Source organism: Emys orbicularis, chromosome 12 (genome assembly GCF_028017835.1).
Source record: "Emys orbicularis isolate rEmyOrb1 chromosome 12, rEmyOrb1.hap1, whole genome shotgun sequence".
In the NCBI taxonomy this organism is placed as follows: domain Eukaryota; kingdom Metazoa; phylum Chordata; order Testudines; family Emydidae; genus Emys; species Emys orbicularis.
In genome coordinates this window covers 35,542,815-35,553,239 of record NC_088694.1, presented here as the reverse complement: position 1 = coordinate 35,553,239, position 10,425 = coordinate 35,542,815, and the positions used below count along the sequence as shown (strand labels likewise).

General features: G+C 43.0%; 1 pseudogene; it reads left to right on the top strand.

The window, feature by feature from the left end:
• Positions 1 to 489: 489 nt before the first annotated feature.
• Positions 490 to 3,648, top strand: LOC135886055 (olfactory receptor 6F1-like; annotated as a pseudogene).
• Positions 3,649 to 10,425: the final 6,777 nt, after the last annotated feature.

Sequence of the window (10,425 nt, the reverse complement as noted above, 5' to 3'; positions counted from 1 at the left end):
AGTCTGCTGAGTCCAGGGGCATATAAGGGTGGCAGATTTAAAGTGCTGCTTGACCCAGCCTGCTCAGGCATGCTCTATTCTGGTGCAGTAGAGATGGCATAGGAGGGTGACAGTTTGGAAGTGCTGTTCAACCCAGCCTGCTGAGTCCAAGGGCATATGAGAGTGACAGCTTGGAAGTGCTGCTTGACCCAGCCTACTGAGGCCAGGGACATATAAGGGGTCAGCTTGGGAGTGCTGATTAACCCAGTCCTCTCAGACGCACTCTGTTAATGTGTATGTGTGTGTGTTCGTCTGATTTGGGGGCTGGAAAGACCCAGCCCTGGGGAACCTAGGTCCTGCAGAATAGCTCCATTGGGAGGGAACTTGCAGCAGGGAGAAGTAGAGCTCCATATGAGAACACAAATGACACAAGCTGTACATTGACAGAAGTACAGAACCACCCCCCTCCCCCAGAAGAGTTACCCTAATAAATGAGCATACCCCAAAGTAATGGGCAAATCTGGTAACACAGGCCTTGAAGTCCATGAGAGATGCACAGTGCAATGGGTTCCCTACAGGAAATACTCTGTAGTTACTAAGTACCCAAAGAAATATAATTACATTATAGAGGCTCTACGAGAAAATATTGTTATCCCCAGTCAGGCAATACACCGGCATCTGGGGGATGATGGGGGATGTTTAGCAGGTCTCCAAACCGAACAAGTTTCCCAGTAACATGGAGGTGTGACCGTGCTAAGGAACTACAACTATGGTGGAAAGCTAGATGATGAGAAATACCAGGAAGAGCAGAATCTGCATGTAACAGAGACACTCAGATCCTACCAGGGTGAAAGTGGTGATGGACATTTGGTTTCCTCTTCCTTCACTGAACATCTAGATAAATGAAATAAATGAGTAGCAAGGAGAAGATTATAAAATACAAGCAAAATGTAGTAACACCTGTTTAATCTTTCTCACAAATGTGTCACTGTTATATTATTCTTCTGTTATCTGTTTGCTATATTCACCCGTCTATCATCTTTGAACTTAAACTCTAGGGGCCAGATTTTTCATAGGTTCCAAGGCCATAGTGGACCACTATGATCATCTAATCTGACCTCCTGTATAACACAGGCTGGAGAACTGCCCCAAAGTAATTCCTTTCAGAACTTTTAAAGATATGTAGGCACCTAGTTGGATTTTCAAAACCATCTAGGGACACATTGATTTTAATTGGTGTTAGACACCTGGACGTTTTTGAAATGCAGCAAGCCCCCTAAATACATTATGATGATGATTAGGAATAGGAAGATTTACAGCAAAATTCACAGGGCCAACAGAAGATCTTTGTTACCCATGGGTCAATGTGTGTATCTGATCATCAGAAGATATGAGTCTGTTACCATCATAGATAACCAGGCCTGGCACTTTAGAGCAACTTGCAATAGTTTAAACTATCAACTTTGTGGGTCCCAGTTTCAAACCTCAGTGGGTTGGTTAAGATGGTGCCCATCTCATGTGCATCACATAAGTCCCATTCATCCTTTTAGGATTTGGGAATATCCCTGAACTGCAGCCCTTTCCCTTCCTGTTGTTTGCAGTGATCTATATTGTGACTGTCACTGGGAGCATCCTCATTGTTGCACTAGTTGTCACTGATTAGCACCTTCACACCCCCATGTACTTCTTTTTGGGGAACTTGCTCTGTCTGGAGATCTCCTACACCTCCACCATCCTACTCAGGCTGCGGCCAGTCTCCTGACTGGGGACAGAACCATTTCTGTTAAGGGCTGTATTATGCAATTATATTTATTTTGTGTCATGTCATCTACAGATTCTCTGCTGCTCGCGGCAATGTCTTATGATCGGTGTGACGGTGCCCCCCATAAGGCTTTATGGAAATATGCTTATGAATGTATATATATGACACAACTGGAATATGTTTCATGCTACAGATGCCTTGTAACATATCTATGTAAAGGTTATGATCTACTGAATCGATTAATACTATTTGTATGCATGTATCATCTTTTGTATTCGAAGTTATGAATGTTGGCTGCATACTTGTTTGATTCTAAGTAGGTTTTAGTGAAGCAATTGGTCAGCTTCCTGAGAAAAGACCATTCTCAGTACGTGCCCAGTCAAGAAGCCCTTAAGCCAAAAATGAACTTGGAAATGCCAATCCACATCTGGGCTTTCCCAGGAATGTGGCTTGGCTGGTAAGGAACTCAGTCGTGCATGGACATGTGACTTGCCCCGGTGATTCCAAAACTCGATTTTGTAGCTAGACTTTGCATGGGAGAGAGAGCGGGTCTCCACCCACAAGACAAAGTCTATTTAAAACCCTGGGAGACCCCTCCATTTTGTCTTCAAATGGCTAAAGAGATAGCATCTCCACCCCTAGGATATCTGAAAGGAACTGGAACAAAGGACAGTAACTACAGGGGGTGTGAGTGATTGCTGGACCCAGACTAGAAGGAGACTAGTCTGTAAAAGGAAGCTTACTGGGTGAAGTTTTTATCTGTATTCAGTTTCTTAGACATAAACTTGCTTGTTCTATTTTATTTTGCTTGGTAATTCACTTTGTTCTGTCTGTTACTACTTGGAACCACTTAAATCCTACTTTCTGTATTTAATAAAATTACTTTTCACTTATTAATTAACCCAGAGTATGTATTAATACCTGGGGGTGGGGGCAAACAGCTGTGCATATCTCCCTATCAGTGTTATAGAGGGTGAACAATTTATGAGTTTACCCTGTATAAACTTTATACAGCGTAAAACAAATTGATTTGGGTTTGGACCCCATTGGGAGTTGGACATCTGAGTGTTAAAGACAGGGACCCTTCTGTAAGTTGCTTTCAGTTAAGCCTACAGCTGTTAGGGGATGTCGTTCAGACCCTGGGTCTGGGTTTGCAACAGGCAAGCGGGTCTGGCTCAAACCAGGCAAGGCACTGAAGTCCGAGGCTGCCAGAGCAGGAAAGCAGGGGCAGAAGTAATCTTGGCACATCATTTGGCAGCTCCAAGGGGGTTTCTGTGATCCAACCTGTCACAATCGGTATTTAGCAATATACAATCCACTCTGTTATGGTGCTCTGATGAATGGCAGTGTTTGTTTCCAGCAAGCAGCAGGGTCCTGGATAAGTAGCTTTCTGGGCTGCACCACAGTAAATATTTTCTTGTTCCAATTAACTTTCTGTGATTCCAAAGAAATTGACTATTTCTTTTGTGATTTTTCACCCATGATAAAGCTGTCCTGTGTTGACACCCAGACTCTGCAACTGTTGACATTCCTATTGCTGCCATAGGGGCACTTGTGCCCTTTCTACTGACCCTGACATCCTACATTTGGATCATCTCCACCATCCTGAGAATCCCACTACCGGGTGCAAAAAGTCTTTTTCCTCCTGCTCCTCTCACCTCATTGTGCTTACAGTTTTCTATGGGACCGTGATAATTATCTATGTGTTTCCAACAGCCAACACTCCCAAGGTCCTACACAAACTATTCTCTCTCTTCTACACAGTCCTGACTCCCATGATCAATCCTGTCATCTGCAGCATGAGAAACAAGGAGGTCAATGAGCCCCTGAGAAAAGCTATTCTTAAGCTGGTTGCTTTCAGAAACCGGCATAGAAGCTTAAAGGATGCTGAAAGAAGCTTAGGTTAAAGAAGCTTAGCATATAGCAAAATAGCGATGAACTTATATACTTTCTTAGACATTACCCATTTGAGTCCTTGAGAACAGGTACACCCCTTATTGACCTTACTTCATCTTTCTTTCTTTCTTTCTTTCTTTCTTTCTTTCTTTCTTTCTTTCTTTCTTTCTTTCTTTCTTTCTTTCTTTCTTTCTTTCTTTCTTTCGGAAACTGTGCTTTTTTCCAGCACTCTGTTTCCGTCATCCGTGTACGAACACTAGTGCCCAAATTCTGCAAGGAGCTTAAAATCTTTTGAGTGGTTCTGGGTCTCTTCTAATCCCTCTGAAACCAATGACATTCATTCTCCACTGATTAGGATCCTCTGTTGTCAATGACGCCTCTGAAATGTAAGTGAAAACTGTTGCCACCACATTGAGTGGAGAACTTCGATTGAGCAGTATTCTATGCAGATCTGTAGCTGGGTAAACAAAAAATGAAAGTCGGTGGAGGGTTGGGAGTCTCAGTGCCCTGCCATGTGAAATCTCCTGCCTGTTCATACATCTTTGCAGGGTCAAGGCAACATTAAAATATCTATTTCTATATTGATACTGATATAAATATAGATATTGATAGAGATATATAAAATGCAAAGATAAGGTGTATTACCAAAATTTTCAAAGCTCTCTCTCCCATGCAAATAAAAAGAAATGAATGAATTAAAATGAATAGGAAATGAGCACCAAAAAGCACTGGGCAACTTTTCAAATCTCAGCCTATATAGTGTAACATGGGCCTCCCTCACCACAGACAGAAATGCGTTATTTGCATAAAAACTTTTACCACCAAAGTTTGGCAAAAAATGAATTAAAGAATAAAATGTCACTAAGTCTCCCTGGTGCTTTTGTTCTTCCTCCACATTTTTGGGCCAAAATATATCGTAATTCCCCTTTCTCTTTGTAATTGGTTAGATGCCCATTGCTCCCCTGACCATCCACCCACATTCATAGTTTGAGGTCTCATGTATCAGGCTTTGTTTGGATGAATTATTGATTTGGTCAGCCAGAAGTGATTCATGAATTTAACTCAAATTAGCTGGATATTTTCATCAGAAAGCAATCAAAATCTTTCAGGACTTAGATGCGGGGCAGCAACCCGCCCCCATTATAACATTTAAACTTGTGCTTAAAGCACTCATGTAGAGAGAGAGTGTGTGTGTGTGTGTGTGTGTGTGTGCATGTGTTAGACCCACGTTCAATATCCCCCCTGCCTGATGGGGGGGGGGGAAGTCTTCAGTCTCCCACATTGCAAACAAGTGCACTAGCCTATGGAATTCTCTCTGCAGAAGCTCTCTCTCTCTCTCCTGTTAAAGTGATTCCATTGGGTATAAATAATTAAATAGTCATTGAAACAGGGAGTTGAACTTCGATCTCCTGCAGCCAAAGTGTGCATCTTAACTACTAGACTACACAGTCATCCTTGGACTTGCTTTTTAGCCCAATGACTATTGATTCTCATCATGAATGTCACAAACTTATTCATCCTTATGCAGAGTGTGGCATATTGAAAACTGTATTTAAATTACAAGCTGTCATTCTGAGTGTAAGGGGATTTTCTGGTCCATCTTGCAGACTGGAGATCTCTGTACGGAAACATATGTGTGACATTGAACTCCATATGCTTTATGAAAATATGCTTATGAATGTGAATATGATGTAACTGGAATATACTTTATGCAAAAAGTCTCTTGTAAGGTATCATTACAAAGCTTATAATCTACTGAGTGTGTTCATTCTATTTGTTTGCATGTATTATTTCTATGTCTGGAGTAAGGAGAATAAGATATAAACTTGTATTACTGATATAAATATATTAAGTGGAAGCCATTAGGGGTGCTTCAGAATCAATGAACTGTAAATGGCTCTGTTTACTTGCAATCCTTTCTTTGTATCATAGAATCATAGAATATCAGGGTTGGAAGGGACCTCAGGAGGTCATCTAGTCCAACCCCCTGCTCAAAGCAGGACCAACACCAACTAAATCATCCCAGCCAAGGCTTTGTAAAGCTGGGCCTTTAAAACCTCTAAGGATGGAGATTCCACCACCTACCTAGGTAACCCATTCCAGTGCTTCACCACCCTCCTAGTGAAATAGTGTTTCCTAATATCTAACCTAGACTTCCCACACTGCAACTTGAGACCATTGCTTCTTGTTCTGTCATCTGCCACCACTGAGAACAGCCTAGCTCCATCCTCCTTGGAAGCCCCCTTCAGGTAGTTGAAGGCTGCTATCAAATTCCTCCTCACTTTTCTCTTCTCCAGACTAAATAACCCCAGTTCCCTCAGCCTCTCCTCATAAGTCATGGGCCCCAGACCCCTAATCATTTTTGTTGCCCTCCGCTGGACTGTCTCCAATTTTTCCACATCCCTTCTTGTAGTGAGGGGACCAAAACTGGACACAATACTCCAGGTGTGGCCAAACCAGTGCCGAATAGAGGGGAATAATCACTTACCTCGATCTGCCATCAGTGCTCCTACTAATACAGCCCAATATGCCATTGGCCTTCTTGGCAACAAGGGCACACTGCTGACTTATATTCAGCTTCTCGTCCACTGTAATCCCCAGGTCCTTTTCTGCAGAACTGCTGCTTAGCCATTCGGTCCCCAGCCTGTAGTGGTGCATGGGATTCTTCCTTCCTACATGCAGGACTCTGCACTTGTCCTTGTTGAACCTTATCTGATTTCTTTTGGCCCAATCCTCCAATTTGTCTAGGTCACTCTTGACCCTATCACTACCCTCCAGCAATATCCCAACTGAGTACCCTAACCACTGTGCTAAAAGTGATAAAGGATTCCCTCCTTCCACCCACACTTTTTATGTGAGCTCACCTACGAGATTGGGCCTCTTAGGTGAGTTAGCTGAAGGAACTCTGGGTTGTATGTGTCTGGATGCCTGGTTTGAGGCTGCAGTGTGCATGCCCAGAGAAAGAAACCTAGACACCCTAGGGAATGTCACTGCAAAAAGTAGGCGGCAAGTTGAGTTTAGATGCCTACAGAGTTTGGGAGAAGCTGAGTGGAGATTTAGAGAATCCTATTGGGGCCCAATTCTGGGATTTTGGCACCTATAGTGGTTAGAAGCCAAAGTCTATTTTTTTATATCTCGCCTCCTGCTGCTTTTGAAAATCTCACTTGGTTCCTATTTGTTTTGTTTTTGAGTGCACTTTCACAATAAAGAGATGTCACTACAGTATGAGGTGAACTGAAAAATAATATTTCTTTTGTTTATATTTTTTACTGTGCAAATATTTGTAATGAAAAATAATAATGTAAAGTGGGCACTGTACACTTTGTATTTGTGTAGTAATTGAAATCAATATATTTGAAAATGTGGAAAAACATCCAAAAATATTTATATTAAATTTCAGTTGGTGTTGTATTATTGTTTAACAGTGTGATTAAAACTGTGATTAATTGCAATTAATTTTTTTAATTTTGCGATTAATCTTGTGTATGTTTTTAATAATTTAACAGCCCTAGTTCTGACATAAAATTCTAACTTTAGAGGGGAGAAGAAAAGATCTCGACTTACCTATTTTACCAGGCATTACTGGTACAATAACAGAAAGGGAAGATTGTTGATACAATAAGGGATTTGGTCCAAAGTCCAATGAAGTCAATGCATTTCTACCAACTAATTTGAACATAGGGCTGGCAAAAAATGGGCTGCTGAAATTTCCTTTGGACTGAAAATTGGGGGGTTGATTAAACAAATATTTTAATGGAAAGTCTCTGCTATCCAGTAAGGAAGTGGTTTTGAAACACGAGTAGGGTAAGACAGGAGCAGCCACAAGGGAAATGGCGGATACACAGAGCCTCAACGGGGACTCATGATCTCTGTGTGTTGAAGGTAGAAATGGGAGAGGCACAAAAATACCATGGCCTGGGGACAGAGTGGAGGGCCCTGGAATAGGTGAGCTGGAATGAAGGGGCATACAGAACCCCTGGCACCGGGTGGGAAATGAGGGACAATAGAATGGGTGAGGAGGGAACAAGTGGGTACACAGAGAAAAGTGGTGGAAACCTCATGGCCTGAGAGTTAAAATAAATAAATAAATTGGGTAAATCACTAAAACATACACTCAAAGAAATAATGATGTATTTACTGGGTGATGGAATAATATCTATGAACTGGTAATGGAGACGCTGCCAAAAAGAGGCTGCCAGACAACTCTCCAATACCAAATTCTACAGGCCACTTTCCTCAGATCCCACTGAGGAATATACTAAGAAACTGCACCATCTATTCAGGACACTCCCTACACTAACACAGGAACAAATCAACACACACTTAGAGCCCCGGCTGGGGTTATTCTATTTACTATCCAAGATCCACAAACCTGGAAATCCTGGACGCCCCATCATCTCTGGATTTGGCACTCTCACTGAAGGACTATCCGGATATGTGGACTCTCTACTCAGACCCTACGCCACCAGCACTCCCAGCTATCTCCGTGACACCACTGATTTCCTGAAAAAACTACAATGCATTGGTGATCTTCCAGAAAACACCATCCTAGCCACCATGGATGTGGAGGCTCTCTACACAAACATCCCCCCCCCCCCCCACAGATGGAATACAAGCTGTCAGGAACAGTATCCATGATGATGACACAACACAACTGGTTGCTGAACTCTGTGGCATTATCCTCACACACAATTATTTCAAATTTGGTGACAATATATACCTCCAGACCAGTGGCACCGCTATGGGCACCCGCATGGCCCCACAATATGCCAACATTTTTATGGCTGACCTGGAACAACGCTTCCTCAGCTCTCGTCCACTTAGGCCCCTTCTCTACCTACGCTACATTGATGACATCTTCATCATCTGGACCCATGGGAAGGAGCCTCTGGAAGAATTCCATCACAATTTCAACAACTTCCACCCCACCATCAACCTCAGCCTGGACCAATCTACACGGGAGGTCCACTTCCTAAACACAAATAAGTGACTGTCATGTTAACACCACCCTATACCGAAAACCCACCGACCGTTATGCCTACCTTCAGGCCTCCAGCTTCCATCCCGGACACACCACATGATCCATCGTCTACAGCCAAGCGCTGAGGTACAACCTCATTTGCTCCAACCCCTCAGACAGAGACCAACACCTACAAGATCTTCACCAAGCATTCTCAAAACTACGATACCTGCACGAGGAAATAAGGAAACAAATCAACAGAGCCAGACGTGTACCCAGAAGCCTTCTGCTGCAAGACAAGCCCAAGAAACAAACCAACAGAACTCCATTGGCCATCACCTACAGTCCTCAGCTTAAATCTCTCCAATGCCTCATCAGTGATCTACAACCCACCCTGGACAATGATCCCTCACTTTCACAGACCTTGGGAGGCAGGCCAGTCCTCGCCCACAGACAACCCGCCAACCTTAAGCATATTCTCACCAGCAACCACACAATGCACCATAACAACTCTAACTCAGGAACCAATCCATGCAACAAACCTGTATGCCAACTCTGCCCACATATCTACACCTGCGACACCATTGCAGGACCTAACCAGATCAGCTACAACATCACCAGTTCATTCACCTGCACGTCCACCAATGTTATATACGCCATCATGTGCCAGCAATGCCCCTCTGCTATGTACATTGGCCAAACTGGACAGTCCTTACATAAAAGGATAAATGGACACAAGTCAGATATTAGGAATGGCAATATACAAAAACCTGTAGGAAAACACTTCAACCTTCCTGGCCACACAATAGCAGATTTTAAGGTGGCCATCCTACAGCAAAAAAACTTCAGGACCAGACTTTAAAGAGAAACTGTTGAGCTTCAGTTCATTTGCAAATTTGACACCATCAGCTCAGGATTAAACAAAGACTGTGAATGGCTATCCAACTACAAAATCAGTTTCTCCTCCCTTGGTGTTCACACCTCAACTCCTAGAAGAGGGCCTCACCCTCCCTGATTGAACTAACCTCGTTATCTCCAGACTGATTTTTGCCTGCATATTTATACCTGCCTCTGGAAATTTCCATTACATGCGTCTGACGAAGTGGGTATTCACCCATGAAAGCTTATGCTCCAATACATCTGTTAGTCTATAAGGTGCCACAGGACTCTTTGTTGCTTTTTACAGATCCAGACTAACACGGCTACCCCTCTGATACTTGTCTCCTCAATGTCACTCACAATTATGACCACAGTCAAGGAGGAAAGTCCTGTGGTTAAATACCTTCCCTGTTCTCCAGGGCACTTGTGCCTACCTTGGTGATGATTCCTCTTCTTCTCTAAGAGGGAGAGGCGTGATTCAGCTAGTCCTATATAAACTGGTAAAGGAGAGAAGTATAGTGATCATATGAAATGGCACATCTCAGACAACCAGATTGTCTGTGGAGCCCCCATTAACCGTGGTGTCACAAACTGACATTGTGCTCAGTTACACAAAAGGACCAGATCCCCAGCTGGTGCAAATTCAATGTATTTCCAGTGACATCACTTGTGCAAAAGTGTTTTACAACTTTTGGGAATCTGGCCCCATTGGCATTCATTGTGCTATGGCTGACTTACACCAGCTGCAGATCTGGCTCCATTGACTCCAGTGGAGGTAGATTTAGAAGCATTGTAGGCACAACTTCTCAGTACACATTTAGCTTACTGTTTATCAGTCCATAGGTGGTATGAGAACATTCCAAAGGCAGATCTGGCTTTTGCAATGCAGTGAGTAATTGTATCATCAGCGGTGGGATGCTGTGACAGCAACAGCATACATCTTATGTAG